General features: G+C 38.9%; 1 protein-coding gene across 3 annotated transcripts in view; it reads right to left on the reverse strand.

The window, feature by feature from the left end:
* esr2b (estrogen receptor 2b) overlaps nucleotides 1–10,651 on the reverse strand; it is a 66,358-nt gene extending 55,707 nt beyond the window's left edge. The window contains exon 1 of one of the 3 annotated variants that reach the window (XM_025900705.1): nucleotides 10,319–10,651. The gene's annotated coding sequence lies outside the window, so the exon portion shown is untranslated. 3 annotated transcript variants of the gene reach the window in all.
* Between the last annotated feature and the right edge of the window lie 4,469 nt (nucleotides 10,652–15,120).

Raw genomic sequence — 15,120 nt, forward strand, 5'->3', positions numbered from 1 at the left:
GATCATGGTATGACAGTGTGAACGGCACAAATCCGATATTTTCAAATCCGATCTGGGTCACTTTCGTATGTGGTACTGAATCCGATACATATCTGATGTTTTAGAAAGCGACTGCTGTTTGAACGGTCATGTTGCATTAAATCCGTCTTTTACGTCACTGACACAAGACAGACGCCAATTATCAGCGCCGGAGAAGTGTCCGAGAAGACATCGCGAACGCTTCCTGGCCATCCAGTGTAGATGTCAGTGAAACTGTTTGGAAGACAACGTTGGAGAAACGTGAACATTTTATTTGTACTGTAATCTGCAGATTCTGACAGAAATCTGCAACTATCCTTTGAAGCACCGCTCCTCTCTAAAACAGCAATAAGGATAATTATTAGGCCATATGTAATAACTTTATAACTTAAAGCAAAATTGGGGAAACGTAAAGTCTGAAACAAGTGTTTAAATTAAGGGCCATCAGTCAAGCAACACTGTTTGGTCTGGGTCTAAACAGAGCGCGTTGTGTGTGACGTCTTCTTTTGTGCATGCGGGCCGCTTTGAGGGTTCACACTAGAGCGCGTTTGCTGTCGCATTTTATTTGTAGTTTGAACAAGCAGACAAAAAAAATCGGATTTGATCAAAAAATCGGAATTGAGCATTAAGACCTGCAGTGTGAACGTAGCCAAAATGCAGTACTGGGAAAGAGTATATAGATTTTAAGATAACGTTCAGCCAGCCCTCATATATTTATATTTTTCAGTCAAAATGGGAAATTTATTGAAATGTGACATACATGGAAATACAGCATATATGGCAAAAACAGACTACAGACTGCAATTCTAACAAGCTTAAAGTTAACATGTGGTATAATCACCTTTATTCTTCAACACAGCCTGAACTCCCTTGGAGGAGCTTTCTTGACATTTCTTTAAGAAGTCTTCAGGAATAGTTCTCCAGGCGTCTTTAAGAACATTCCAAAGCTCTTCTTTGGATTTTTATTGCCGTCTGTTTTCTTTCAAGAAGACGATAAACTGCTTCGATAACGTTGAGGTCCGAGCTCTGAGGAGGCCTAGTCCCTGGCTGAGAGTGTTCAGTTGTGTGTTTTTGTATCCGGGTTTACTTATATTGTATTGGGAGTGTTTGAAATCATCGTCAAGCAGAAAAATGAAGCAGTTGTCAATGAGATACTTTCCAAATGGTATTGTATGTCGAATCTGTGCTTTTGACTGTACTTTGTTGCATTCGCACGTTCATATTTCCATCAATCCGTGAATTCCATCAGGATCTCCAACACAACTAAAATCCAGCACCAAACCATGACAGAGCCTACATCATGTTTTATAGATGACTACACTCAGTGACCTCTCTTGACCTCCACGGCGAGACAATCTGAGCCAAAAACTTCAAAGTTCTGTTGCAAACGTTTGTTAGTCCAGTTCCCTTGCTTAAGAATGGCCTTCCATTGAGACAAGTTTTGATGAGACTTTGTAGAACAGTAGAAGGATCAACTGAAGGACCAGATGTATACCATAAGCAATTATTAAACTCAGGCTTTCTTCCATAGTTTCCCTTTTGTCCTGTCTCTCTGACCCTAATTCCACTGCAATAAGCCTAGGCTGCTGGGTTTCCCATGATGCAACGAACCATTCTTCTTCATGCTCCTCTTTTCACTCTCTATGTGTTTATACTCCCGTCTGCATTTAATCATTAGTTATTATTAATCTCTGGCTCTCTTCTGCAGTGTGTCTTCTGTCCTGTTTCCTCCCCCTCAACCCCAACCAGTCGTGGCTGCTCCTCCCCGAGCCTGGTTTTGCCAGAGGTTGAGGTGACTGTTGTAATTTTGTGTTGTATATAAAAAATTAATTGAAAATTGAATTGAAGTGAACTGAACCTTGTGGCAACTGTTGTGACTGCTATATAAATAAAACTGAATTAAAGAGAATCTCTCAAGTCCCGTGTCAGTCTTTTTTCTTAAGGACATGAACTTCAGACACTGTTCGTCCGCAGTAGATACAGTGCCTTGAAAAAGTATTCATAACCCTTAAACTTTTCCACATTTTGTCCTGTTACAACTACAAACTTAAATATTATTGTAAATTTATATGACAGACCAACACAAGGTAGCGCATACTGTAATTGTGAAATGGAAGTGATGTCATACATTGTGCTCAAAATTTGTTATAAATCAAAGTCTGAAAAATGTGAAGTGCATTTGTATTCAGTACGCCTGAGTCAATACCATGCCAAACCACCTTTCACTGCAGTTACCATGGGCATGTCTCTACCAGCTTTGCACATTCAGACTTCAATTTTTGCCCATTCTTCTATGAAAAACAGCTTTAGTTCGGTCAGATTGGATGCAGGGTGTTTATGAACACCAATTTACAAAGCTTGCCACAGATTCTTTTGCATTTTAACAGGGCGATTCTAACATGTGAGTATACTTTGATTAAGGGGAACCCCTATCACAGTCTCAAATCTTTTGCAGCCTCTAGCACGATTTCTTACAGGATTGACCTGTATTTAGCACCATCCATCTTCCCATCAACTCTGACCAGCTACACTGTTCCTGTTGAAAAAAGACACCACTGCAGCATGACGCTACCACCACCATGCTTCATAGTGGGGATGATGTATTCAAGTTGCCATTCTTCCATAAAAGCCAGATTCGTGGAGTACATAAGTAATAGTTTGCTGGCTGGTAGCAAAATACTGCAAATGATACAATTTCCTTGCTAAGCCATCTGTTATGTGTACACACAACACTGGTTCATCCCTTGAGACAGGTGCCTTTCATGATTATTCCTCTAAAAATAGTCAGCTACAAGGATTGGACTGTAAATGAGTGGAAAAGCAGCCAATGCCCAAAGAAAAACTTGAAAGACCTTCGGAAAGCCTGGAGAACTACAGCTCAAAACCACTTTTTTTGTTTTAAATCGCAAGTCTGGTTCCTTGGAAGCAAAAAAATAGAGAAATTACATGTGGGTCAAGACTTTTGCACAGCACTCTACATTTTGACATACATTTTAAACTGATTTATACAGGCCAAGATGATAGACAGAAATTATTTTCCATGAGCAAGAATTGAGTCTGGTAACCTATCAAAGGTATTTACTGCGGTATCATTTTACCACGAACTCTAGTTTCTGACAGGTCCTCACAAAACTGAGAAATAAAGGTCACTAGAGGCAAAATTTGGTTAAAAAAGTAACTAAGTAGATGAATAAGATCTAGTGAAAGCACAGTGGGCAATCTGCACAATTTGGCTAATTTGAACATTCAAAATAATTTCCTAACCTGAGCAAACAGCGATCATTTAATGCACAAAATTTTAATATCAACCTAACAAATATAATCTTTTTCACTTTAAAAATGTCAAACATGTGTGAACAAAACCCCTGATATGCATGGATCATGTCACATGTGCACGCAGGATATCGGTAATTGTAAGCTGAATTCAAAAGCTACCAGCAAACATCTAGGAGACCGATGCATTCCTGTATTACCCTAAATAAAACTGACTCGTTTTTTTAAATAAAGTGGTTAGCTCTTGATTAAAAAGCAGAGAGAAAATCAACAAACTCTCTATAGTATTCAGTTTGTGTTAACATATGATTACGGTTACATGATTTAAACAAGTTTATCTGCTAATGGTGGACAAGTTATCCTGTTAACATGTACAAGTTTATCTGCTAAGCAAACAAGCAGGCAGTGCACAGACAAAATAGGGCTATGGACATCCTGGTGGATCATCTTCTGAAGTAAGTATATGCTAACGAGCCTCTTTGAAAAAATATATTTACATAGTAGAGGACAGTTATGTGCCTCTGATACTCATTCATTCATCCTCTGATAATAGAAAATTACCATAAACACTGGCAACCAACTTTATTTAAGTCTGGTGTACAGTTTTGTGTAAAAGTATTTGCCCCTTTAATGGCTTCTTGCGTATTTGTAACACATATTTTAATACAACACAAAGAAAACTCAAGTAAATACACACCTGACTCTATATGGAAAAGTAACTGATTCCTAAACTGGATAACTGGTTTATCCAGGAGCAATCGCCTGATTTATGGAGCAGAAATAACTTAAAAAATAACACATCAAAGAAGCCCCACCCACCTGCTGGCCACATCTTTTACTTGCAAGGGGCAGCCAATCAGGAGAAAGCTGGCTTGAAAGGGAAAGGAATGAAATAGCATTGATAGGGCTACAACAATGCTCATTTTAATTACATGAGGTTTATTAGTTGTGAATCATGCAAAACAAGTAAAATCAAATAATAAAAATATAGAAAAACAGAAATGAGTGCAATAGGGCCCCTTTCACTTTAACATTGTGTCCACTGTATAGTCTTTAGAGCCAACACAAAAGAATATAAATGGCAGCTGTTTAACTGTATAAACTAAAAGATATTTATTTGTAATGGATAGTCAAAGTAGCTGAGGACATTGATAATTGGCTGGAAATGTAAAAGTAAGAGAATTTTACATTAAGAAAACACTGTGCAGTTCTCTTTTTAATTAAGCAAAACTGCACATGGATGTATCCATGTGATTAAAATATCTGAGATAGCATTACCTAATAACTTTTCTGATTACAGGTCATTACAGCCATTAAAACATTTACCACACTAATTTAATGGAAATCATTGCAAATGTGAACTGTGAAAATAATGCAGCACCCAGCAGCACCAGTAACAGCACAATAAGTCATGAACGCATGCACCAGTGCATGACCGTAAGCCATCAGATACACCTACTCCAAGTCAGGTTGTTAAAAAACATCAATACTCAGATACAAAAATATGTATTAAAGAGTCAGACAGAGAGTCCAGAGTGAGGAGAACCAATCCGAGCAAACTGAATTAAATCCAGAGCAGAGCCGAATGAGACGGTTTCACGCGTCAGCAGCTGTTTATATCCTGAGCTGCAAAATGACGCAGAGCAGTTTCGAACTTTAGATGAGAGAGAGGCTGCAGGCAGATATGGACAAGCTGATAAACTTTAACAATAACAATATAACAACAATAATTTATTCAAACGTGTTACTTGTTTTGTTGCAGCCAGTCTTTCATTCTTTCACAGTGAGCGCTCTGTGTTTAATATCTTTGTTTTATTTTTATTTTTATACCACACTTTACCCAAAGTTTATAAGGTTTCCATAACACTCTTCTTCTACAGTAATGAAGTTATTTAGATGTAGTGTGATGTTTGTTGTATCCTTTGTATACAAGTATTTTTAACATACATTTTACCTTCACAATACATAAAGGAATGATCTAAATAATTGATAAAACGAATAAAACCTCTTGAACTTATTATACTTAGTTTGTTAAATGTAAATGGGAAGCAGCTAAAAATTAACAACTAGTAAACTAACAACTAACAAGTTAACCTTTTCAAAATATGGATTCTTTACAATTACTTTGATTGTTGTAGAATTGGGTCAAACTTTTTACCTGATGTACCGACAACGGTATAAAGTATCAAGTAATTTCCTGAGTATCAGTATCGAATTTTGAAATTCTAGTATCGTGACAGCCCTAAATTAAAGTAAATCATAGAAAAAGGTTTCTGTTTTGTTTTGCTTGTTTCAGATGGAAATCATGACATTTTGAATACCGAATGTTACTTAGTGTTGCATCTAACAAAACCCATTCAATGTGTTCAGTGCCATGTTAAGGTGCCAAGTTGCTTCTAATAAGGGTAACACATACATTTCCACCAAAAAAGAGCAAAGCTACTTAAAGTTTATTGTTTCAGTTAAACAACGCTGTTCAACCTGGAAACCTCAGCTAAACTCTGTGCACCAGTTATAAATGTGCCAATGATAAGGAGGTTTACTGACACAGCGGCGCTGTGCTTCGTTTCGAAGCAGTCAGCTTTCTCTTTTTGGGGATGGAATCACACTATGATTCACAATTTTCCCCACAGATTTAGTTGAAGTCAGGTAATCACATGAGTGGTTTTTCATATGGTTGCCTGGATACAATGCTGGTCACTTCAACTAAATGCTAAAAGGGCCAACTCACAAATCTATGCAACCTGCTTTTGCTTTGATTTCTATTCAAGTTCTAACTTAAAGTGACAGCTCGCATGGCTCATATGATGGGAGAACTGTGCTATTCCTGGCTGCTATGCTGTGTTTTCTTTACACAACAAGTTGCACCTCCGTGATGCATCAGGTCACATTCGCTGAGCGGGATCCAAATCTCCTCATGCTTTTGTTTAATCTGTTTAATTATTTCATAAGAATTGTCCTGAAAAGCAGATTATGAGCCAAATTAAGATAATCTGTAATAAAAGATCATCAACTCATCCACCTTTCCAAGATGTAGTTTAGCTGGATGCATTTGAAATCCTGGGTGAGCTACAAAAATTCTAAGTGACAAATCAACAACTCCTGTAAGTTTCCACCTATAAATAAATTTAAACAATCCGCACCCACACACACATATATGCAGGTTTACATCCACCAGTACTGTTCTTTAGTCTAAAATATATCTCAAAGCATGTCATCAAACATTCATCAAAGCTAAAATGATGGTGAAAAAAGAGAAAAAAAAAGAAAAACTAACCCTAATGTCAGTTAAACCCCCAGCTAATAAATAAATTCTTTCATTCTTTGATGTATAAAAAAATAACATGTGACCTCCACAAGCCAACAAGCAATCACCAGCAGATCAGCTGATGATCAAACATCAGCAGTAACACTGTTCAGTACGACTCGTACTAACTTTAAGCTTAGCGGTTATTACTATGACCTTAGTTCTTACTATACCCATCGGCTGTTAAAAAAAAGAAAAAACATGTTTGTCTAATCTGACTGCAAGAAATGAAGAGGATGCCACGCCCAAGGTTCAAATTGCCAACTGGACTTAATTCCCTCCCAAGAGCAACACAATAAGAAAAGCTAAATTACAAGTAAATCCTAACAAAGAAGCCAGATTCTAGAACACCAGCCCTCCGTTAAATAAAGGACAACGCTATCACTAAGCACTCTCACTTGCCACACCTGAGAGAGGGAGAGGCTGAGTGAAGGAGGAAGGAGAGAGAGCAAAGGAAAGGGAGATATGGAGAGAGGAAGCAAACACAAGGAGAGTGAGCCTTAGGATGCCGAATAAAGCCGCTGCCTCATGAAAGATATATGTTTTGGAGTGTGCGCTATTTAAATCTGCAGTGCAGTCTTCTTTAAATTAGTGCACGACTATGACCCAAATGCTTGTGGTGTATATCCTCACAAAAGTTGTAACGTGACACAATACAGTATTTTGCTTTACTTTTATTTTACACATCTAAAACAGTGCTCTTCCTTGCTTTGAATTCTTCCTGTCCACGATCATGCAGAAATACACGCTGAAGAAAATCTGGCTGTCTGCAAGGATTAAGAAGAACACTGTGATTTGGCACAACTGTTTTTTGTTGTTGTTGATCATCATAAATAAAATGCTGATGATTTTACATTTAGACAGACTGATGAAACCTGTCAAAGATCCTTGACAGGTTTGTTTGGACAATTGTTTGTCCAATATTCAGAAAGGCTCAATAAATGCCAGATATAAACTAATCCAGTTTAAAGTCATTCACAGATTACACTTTTCTAAACTTAAACTTAACCGGATCTATAATTCTGTATCCCCCTTATGTGACAGATGTAATATCGGTGAAGGTTCCCTTGCACATTTATTTTGGCATTGCCCTGTCTTGAATGCTTTTTGGAGCCAGATTTTTATGTGGTTTTCAAACCAATTTAGGAAAAAAGTACCACGTGATGGTACATTGGCTATACTTGGATCATTTGCATCAGTCGAATCCTTTTCCTTTTCACAAAAACAGATAATTACAATGGGTATGCTGGCTGCAAAGAAACTTATTCTTTTACAGTGGCGGTCTTCTTCGGCCCCGTGTTTTAACAGGTGGCTTAATGAGATGGTGTCTGTGGCCAGGGTGGAACAGATAAGATTTGATAGAAAGGGGAAACTGGCGAGTTTTTGTATGATTTGGCAGCCATTTCTAGAATTCTTAAAAATTAACTGATCATAATTCATGCCTCACACTCCGCATGAATTTTTTTAGTTCATTTTACTCTTTATTTAGTTAATATTGCTATAATTTTTTTTCTTATTTTTTTCTTTTTCTTTTTTTCTTTTCATGCTTATAAGTTCACAAATGTTAAAGACAGTAATTGTTCTCGGTTGATTTTGTATAAGCATGTTGTGTTTAATTTAAATGCAAAACATAAAATTAAAAAAAAAAGAAAAAAAAGAAACACTAAGACACTGAGACAAAGACTACATAAAACAAAATATGTGAAAATTTAATGTTTGTGCGTCAACAGATGATAATTTGTGTGTTTGTAAAAAATATTTACATGAGTTACAGAAAAAAAAAAAAAAGATCCTTGACAGGTTTTTTCAACGTTAAAAAAAGCAAAAAACCTGTCAGTCTGCAACTTTTAATACACGAGTTTGATGCCCAGCTTCAGATTAACAGACATCAGAAGCCAAATGAAACTAGTTTCCTTGTGAAATGATTCATTATCAAGCATTATGAACATGTGCAGTTTGATCCCACTCTAATCTTCTTGTCTTCGTGCCGCGCTGCAAAGCACGGCACACAGTCCTCTTACTGGTGCTACACCTGCCTAAAGGGAGAAGACTGCAGCACACTACTTCTGGGCTCACTAGTGCTATGTTTTAGTCACATAGTGTTCTCGTGTATCTCGGGTGATGGACGACCTGTGGGCTGCACTGGGAGGAGGTGGGGGTTGGGGGTGGGGGGGAACTGTCGAGCAGAGTGACCTTGAAGAGTTTTCGTTGCCAAACTGTGGAATTCTTTTCAATGGGAATGAAAACCGGAGATCGGAAGGGGATGTACACCAAGCCTGAAATCTTATTTCTAGTAACGGCAGGACTTCCCTCCATCCTCCCCTCCACACACACGCACACACACACACACGTGCATATATTCATCTCCCACACAGCTAAGTTATTCGCGAGTGGAAAAGGAATCTGGTATTTACAGTAACAGTCAGATTATAATTACACTGTGAGCAGTCTCAAGGCTGCGGAGAGGAGGCTGCCAGGCTTACATCCACTGTGTGGCCTGAAGAACAGGAGCAGATAGTCAGTTTTGTTGATGTGATAAACTAATCGCCAGGGCCGTCTAAAGATTAGAGTGCAAATCCTCACATAAAAACCACAGCAATGCTGTAATAAGACGTGGAGGAACGTCTTTAATGCACGCTCCTCAGAGGACAGGATTAGGAAAAGGGAAAGTTAAAAATTCAGCAAAGCCACATTTAAGGTTCAGAACACACACACACACACACACACACACATGTATCAGGCATCTGCAGGAAGTCTAATGAGTCTAAGAACATTGTCTTTATTTTATGTAGGAGATGTTTGACTAACTGATGTGACTAGGTTGAGCCACAACCCCTGCTTTTGTTTTTTGTTTTTAAATAAATACATTTTAAATGCACAGAGGAAGATTTAAGATTTAAACTGAATGCAGTACAACTGTGAAGAGTGAGAAATGAAACCAGTATCCTCTTTTTGTCCTTTACAGGTTGAATACAAATTCTGACAAATACAAGTACTCGCAATTAAAACATTTCATTGAATAAGATACAGAAATTGGGCACAAAACATCAGCAGGAGCCTTTACAGCTCCAGTCTTTTTATTATTTGATGTGTCTGGGAAAGTTTTAGAAAATTAAAATTAAAAGAAAAAAAGTTTACATTTTACTGGTGATGACAAAAGTCTCAACTTCTCTTCAGTGACTGCGTGAAAAAGCCTGGCTTCTCCCTATCAGAGCCACATTAAACTAATGGCAACCCAAAAGGTTAAGTGGTATGATTGTTCTCCTAATTCAACTTTTATTTTATGTAATCTATACAAACGTGGCTCTGTGCTGTGAGCCAATTAGAGTCCGCAACCAAAGCCCAAACCTTTTCAGAAAAATGTCAATTTTACCTCTTAAAATTCCCGAACAACTGAGCAAACTACATTTACTGTAATGTGACAGCAGGCGAGAGAACTGTTAATGAAGCATATGTCTCCCTTCAGCTCTGGTCACACTGCACGCCTCATAATTACAAAAGCATATTTTATGGTTTAGAGCAATAAAATTAGGTATTTTATGCTTACACATCTCCTACACAGTAAATTTAAACTTGATTGAACCTTTTGCCTTTATTGGCAGAAATTCTCAGACAGCTGTTTTACCCACATCAGTCAAACCATGAACTCTCTGAGATCGGTAAAGTTGATCGGTTAAAACACAATCAGAATTGACTCTGTTGAACCGAGCAGAGCTGCACCTGTTACACTGGGAACGATCCGGTCAGCTTCACCCCCTCCCTGCTGCGCTGCGGTCACTCTCTGCTCATCTCAGTGGAAAAGAAATCACATCTTATTTTTCTCCATTTCACGAACTTGTCACGGGAACATATCAGCTGTTTCTGCCGCTTTACTTCTTTGGGTTAAAAGTCAAAGTCGCCGCAAACAGTCAATAAACGAAAGCGTAAAAGTGAAAATATAAACTACGCCGCACGTGCACCTCGGCTCTTATTCCTCCGCGTTATTCCTCCACGAACTTCTTCCTTGATGGTGTGTCAATAATATTTCCACTCAATCCCTCTCCAGCCCACAAAATGCCAGGTTTAAGGTTTGTCCCATTCGGAGACGTCACTGGACACGCCTTCTCGGAGCTTAGCGCGCAAAAGGAGGAGGCTCGGAAACTGAGCTGTGTTCCAACACGGAGAATTAAGCCCCGTGTGCTTGTGTGTCCGCACACGTTACTCCTCAGGAGCTGTTTGTCGTGTAATAAAAGAGACCACCTCGGTGCTGTGATGGAGCCCAGACTCTATCTCTGTGATTTCCCCGCAATCTTCACTTGCTCTGAGTTCATGACTGCAAAAAAGGCGCACAGCAAAAGCACGAGTCCACAAAAGCCCACAGAACACCAGCTCATGTTAAACTGCCAGATATTGTAAAAAGAAGGTAAAGAGCATGGGAGCAATAAATCTCCACAGAGCAACCTACACACACGCACAAAGCAATGATTTTTTAGTAAAATGCAATTGAAATATATAACATCAAAGGTTGTTGTGTTTTTTTTTTTATTAAAATCACGAATCATTAAGTATAAACTTGATTTATACAATCAAATAAATTTCATTTAAGCAGATTCTATTTAAGTTAACGTTTTAGTACTTACAATTACAATTACAATTTTATATAGCACATTTAAAAAACCACAGGTATGCCAAAGTGCTTCACAGAACGAGTTAAGAGTAATAATAAATACAAATACAAAACACAAAATACAAAATACAAATAAAATATACTAACAGGTGGGTGACATAACTAACCAATAATACACCAGGTATAGTAGGCACAACCTGAAAGGCTGAAGGTTAAAACATTATAAACATTAATAAGCGAAAAAGATAAGTTACAGTACACTAAAAATGCGGGCTCTAGGAGGCGGGGAAGGCTAAACAAATAAGTTTTTAATCGAGATTTAAAAGATTGAATTGAATCAGACGCCCGAATAGCTAGAGGGAGGTTATTCCAGAGGTAGGGTGCGACAGCGGCGAATGCGCGGTCACCTCTGGTCTTGAGCCGAGATCTAGGTCGCACCAGGAGCATTTGGCCTGCTGATCTAAGCGCTATCCCAGGGGTATAAAAGCTGAGGAGATCCGTAAGATAGCTGGGCGCAGTGTTATTTATGATTTTAAAAGTGAGCAATAAGATTTTAAAATCAATACGAAATTTAATAGGGAGCCAGTGTAGGTCGGAAAGAACTGGAGTAATAGACTCAAACCTACCAGTTCCAGTTAACAGACGCGCAGCCGCATTTTGAACGAGCTGCAGTTTGTGAACAAGGGCAGAATGGAGACCAGTATAAAGGGAATTACAATAATCTAACCTTGATGTAACAAAGGCATGGATAAGTTTCTCCAGGTCCTTACGTGGTATGTAGGGCTTGGCCTTAGAGATTAGACGTAATTGATTGAAACTCGATTTAACTATAGAGGACACATGTTTGTCCAACTTGAAGGAACTGTCCAAGACAACACCCAGGTTCCTCACAGTGTCAGAAAGGGAGTCAGCAAAGGGCCCAAAAGTACCAGTTAGTTCAGCCCGAGAGAAGGGACTATCAAAGATTAAAATTTCAGTCTTCTTATCATTTAGAATGAGGGAATTGCTCAGTAGCCAGGTTTTAACTTCATTCATACAATCAAAGAAGTGTTGCAACAACGACGTGACATCCTCAGCTAGTTCAACATAGATTTGAATGTCATCAGCATAAAAGTGAAAAGAAATGTTGTATTTATCAAAGATTCGGCCCAAGGGTAACAAGTATAAAGAGAACAGCATGGGACCCAGCACAGACCCCTGGGGGACACCAGAGGTAACAGGGGCAATGGAGGAGGCGTAGGTACCCATGGTGACAGAAAAGGACCTTTCTGAGAGATAGGATTTAAACCAGCTAAGGGCACTGCCTGTGATGCCCACCAGATGCTCAAGCCTCATTAAAAGGACATTATGGTCCATCAAATCAAAAGCAGAGGACAAATCAAAATTAACACCACAGGGCGCCCTGATTCAGCAATTGAGAGAAGATCATTATAGACTCTCAGTAATGCAGTTTCCGTGCTATGGCGTGGCTTAAACCCCGACTGAAATTTTTCCCCGATATTATTTGCATCCAAATAAGTTTGTAGTTGGGAATAAACAGTCTTCTCTAGGATTTTAGACAGAAACGGGAGTTTGGAAATGGGTCTAAAGTTAGAGAGGTCATTCTGATCAAGGGAGCTCTTTTTGAGTATAGGTTGCACTACAGCGTGTTTAAAAGCAGCCGGAACACAACCCAATAACAATGACAGGTTAATTAATGATAAAATACAGGGCCCGATAATGTTAAACCCATCGTTAATATTGCGAGATGGAAGGATGTCATGAGCAGCGTTTGACTTTTTTAGGTGATCAATTATACCATTAAGAGTAGGGAGCGAAACTGGATCAAACTGATTGAGGTTAGTAGAGCATCGTAATGCTGGGGCCTGACTCATCACAGGGGGGTGTGAGACTCTTAGAGATAAGATTCTGCCTGTAAAATGAGTTTAAAAAATTTCACAAAGGGCTAAGGAAGCCAATCTAGGCGTTTCAGGACAAGGATTGATCAATGGGTTAAAAGTCTTAAATAAAATACGTGGGTTGTGACCAATGTTCCCTCTAATTTTTCACGTGTCTGAGCGAACACACAAACTCCCTGAGCGATCCCTTGGACCACTGTGAGCGACATCAGACGTGTGCACTGTGGTCGCGCCGGCATCTAATCCATCCAAGTTACATGGTTTATTAAAATAATCAAATTACAGCATTTACATTTATGTTAGACTACTTTTAATTAACTGCTTTAGCCCACTTACAATGAAAATGTAAAAAAAATCTAGTCATAGACCTGTGTAGTATGTTAACACTATTGGAAGTAAAAATAACTTGAACTCCAATTTTGAAAACACAACTTTCTTTCTTTTTAAAAAAAAGCTCTGACTTGTATTATGAGTCTGTGGTCTGGGAGAGAGTCCTGTAACTCTCTGTCTGCAAAATACAGTATATAATGACCAATGTTGGGCAATGAATTATATAGTTACTTCTTCAAAAAAGTACCTCAGTTTGGCAAACAAAGATTTTTGCAGCTATTTTTTTTTTAAATGCAGCCAAGGCATTTTTAAATAAACATTTCAAACTATTTACAGAACAATCAGCTGTTCTGCATCAAATCTGATGCCACACAAATTATTTGTGCCACTCCAAAAAATAATTTCTGTCCACTATGAGATAAAGGAGAACAACAGCCTGATACCTGCAGGCCTGACAACAGGAGATGTATCACTCCTGTAACACCTGTAACATTCAGTACTCGCCTCATTGTTCTGACACACACAGCAAAACTACACTACACACTAACTACACAAGATTTGCGCTAAACGTCGCAAATCTCTCACATATCAAAGCACCGCTGTCACTCCTAAAACTTCCCCCCGTTTCTTAACAACTAGATGCCGCGTTGCCATATCATTTTTTGATTGGTCGACATGGTACTTTTTTGGACGAATAGGAAAGGGAGAGGGGGGTGGAGTTTGTTTTTGCTCACAGGTGGCGAGTGCTTTCGAGCGTTTTCCTTATAAAACGCCGTTTTTACCGTTTATTCCGCAGTAAATATAAACAACGACAGTATTCAGGAAGAAAACCAAACATTGCATATTTTTTTAATCACAACTCTGGTTTTACGTGGCCTATCAACACAATTTAAAAACTGGTATAAAGTCCCCACTTTTTCCGTCAATTGTTCCGTCTGTCCTGCTCACATCTCCAATGGTTGTACACATTGTCATTAACGTGGCTTCACTCCACATCAGCCACGCCCCTTTGCCAGCTAAAAGAACGGTGTCGGCACATAAGGACGCTGTCATAGCCTGTCAACCACGTTGATTAGTTGCGTATATACGAATGTAAATCGCATTATTGGCTGGACTATGGGATAAGGTGGCATCGTTCTAATAGAATATGGGAGCAGCCAGTCACTCACTAACACTGCAAAATAGAATTGTTAAAGTATTAATTTTAATTTCAATTCAGTTTAATTTTTTTTGTGCGCAACACAGATTTTCTGTGCGCAGAGACCGTGCCAGCAGTGCGTAATTGCGCACGTGCGCAGCTTAGAGGGAACATTGGTTGTGACTGTTATCCGCAATGACACCCGACAGAAAAGTCGCTTTAGCCAACTTAGCAGATTTCTGAAATTCCAGGCGGGTCCTGCGAAGGATATCAAAAGACACCTGGAGCCTATCTTTTTTCCACCGTCTTTCAGCCTTGCGGCAAACGCGTCGTAAAGCGCGTAAAGAGTCATTTAGCCACGGCTGAGAGCAGCTTCTAGGCCGTTTCACTTTCATAGGGGCCACAACGTCCAGTAAAGAGGAGCAGGTACAGAGAAAGGAGTTAGCAAAATCATCAACTGAAGAGGGTGTAGAGCGATCAATGTCAGGGAGAGCAGATTTAGAGAAAGCAGCAGAAAATTCAGCCACAGTCCCAGGATTGAATATGCGCA

Source organism: Oreochromis niloticus, linkage group LG19 (assembly GCF_001858045.2).
Source record: "Oreochromis niloticus isolate F11D_XX linkage group LG19, O_niloticus_UMD_NMBU, whole genome shotgun sequence".
Lineage (NCBI taxonomy): Eukaryota > Metazoa > Chordata > Actinopteri > Cichliformes > Cichlidae > Oreochromis > Oreochromis niloticus.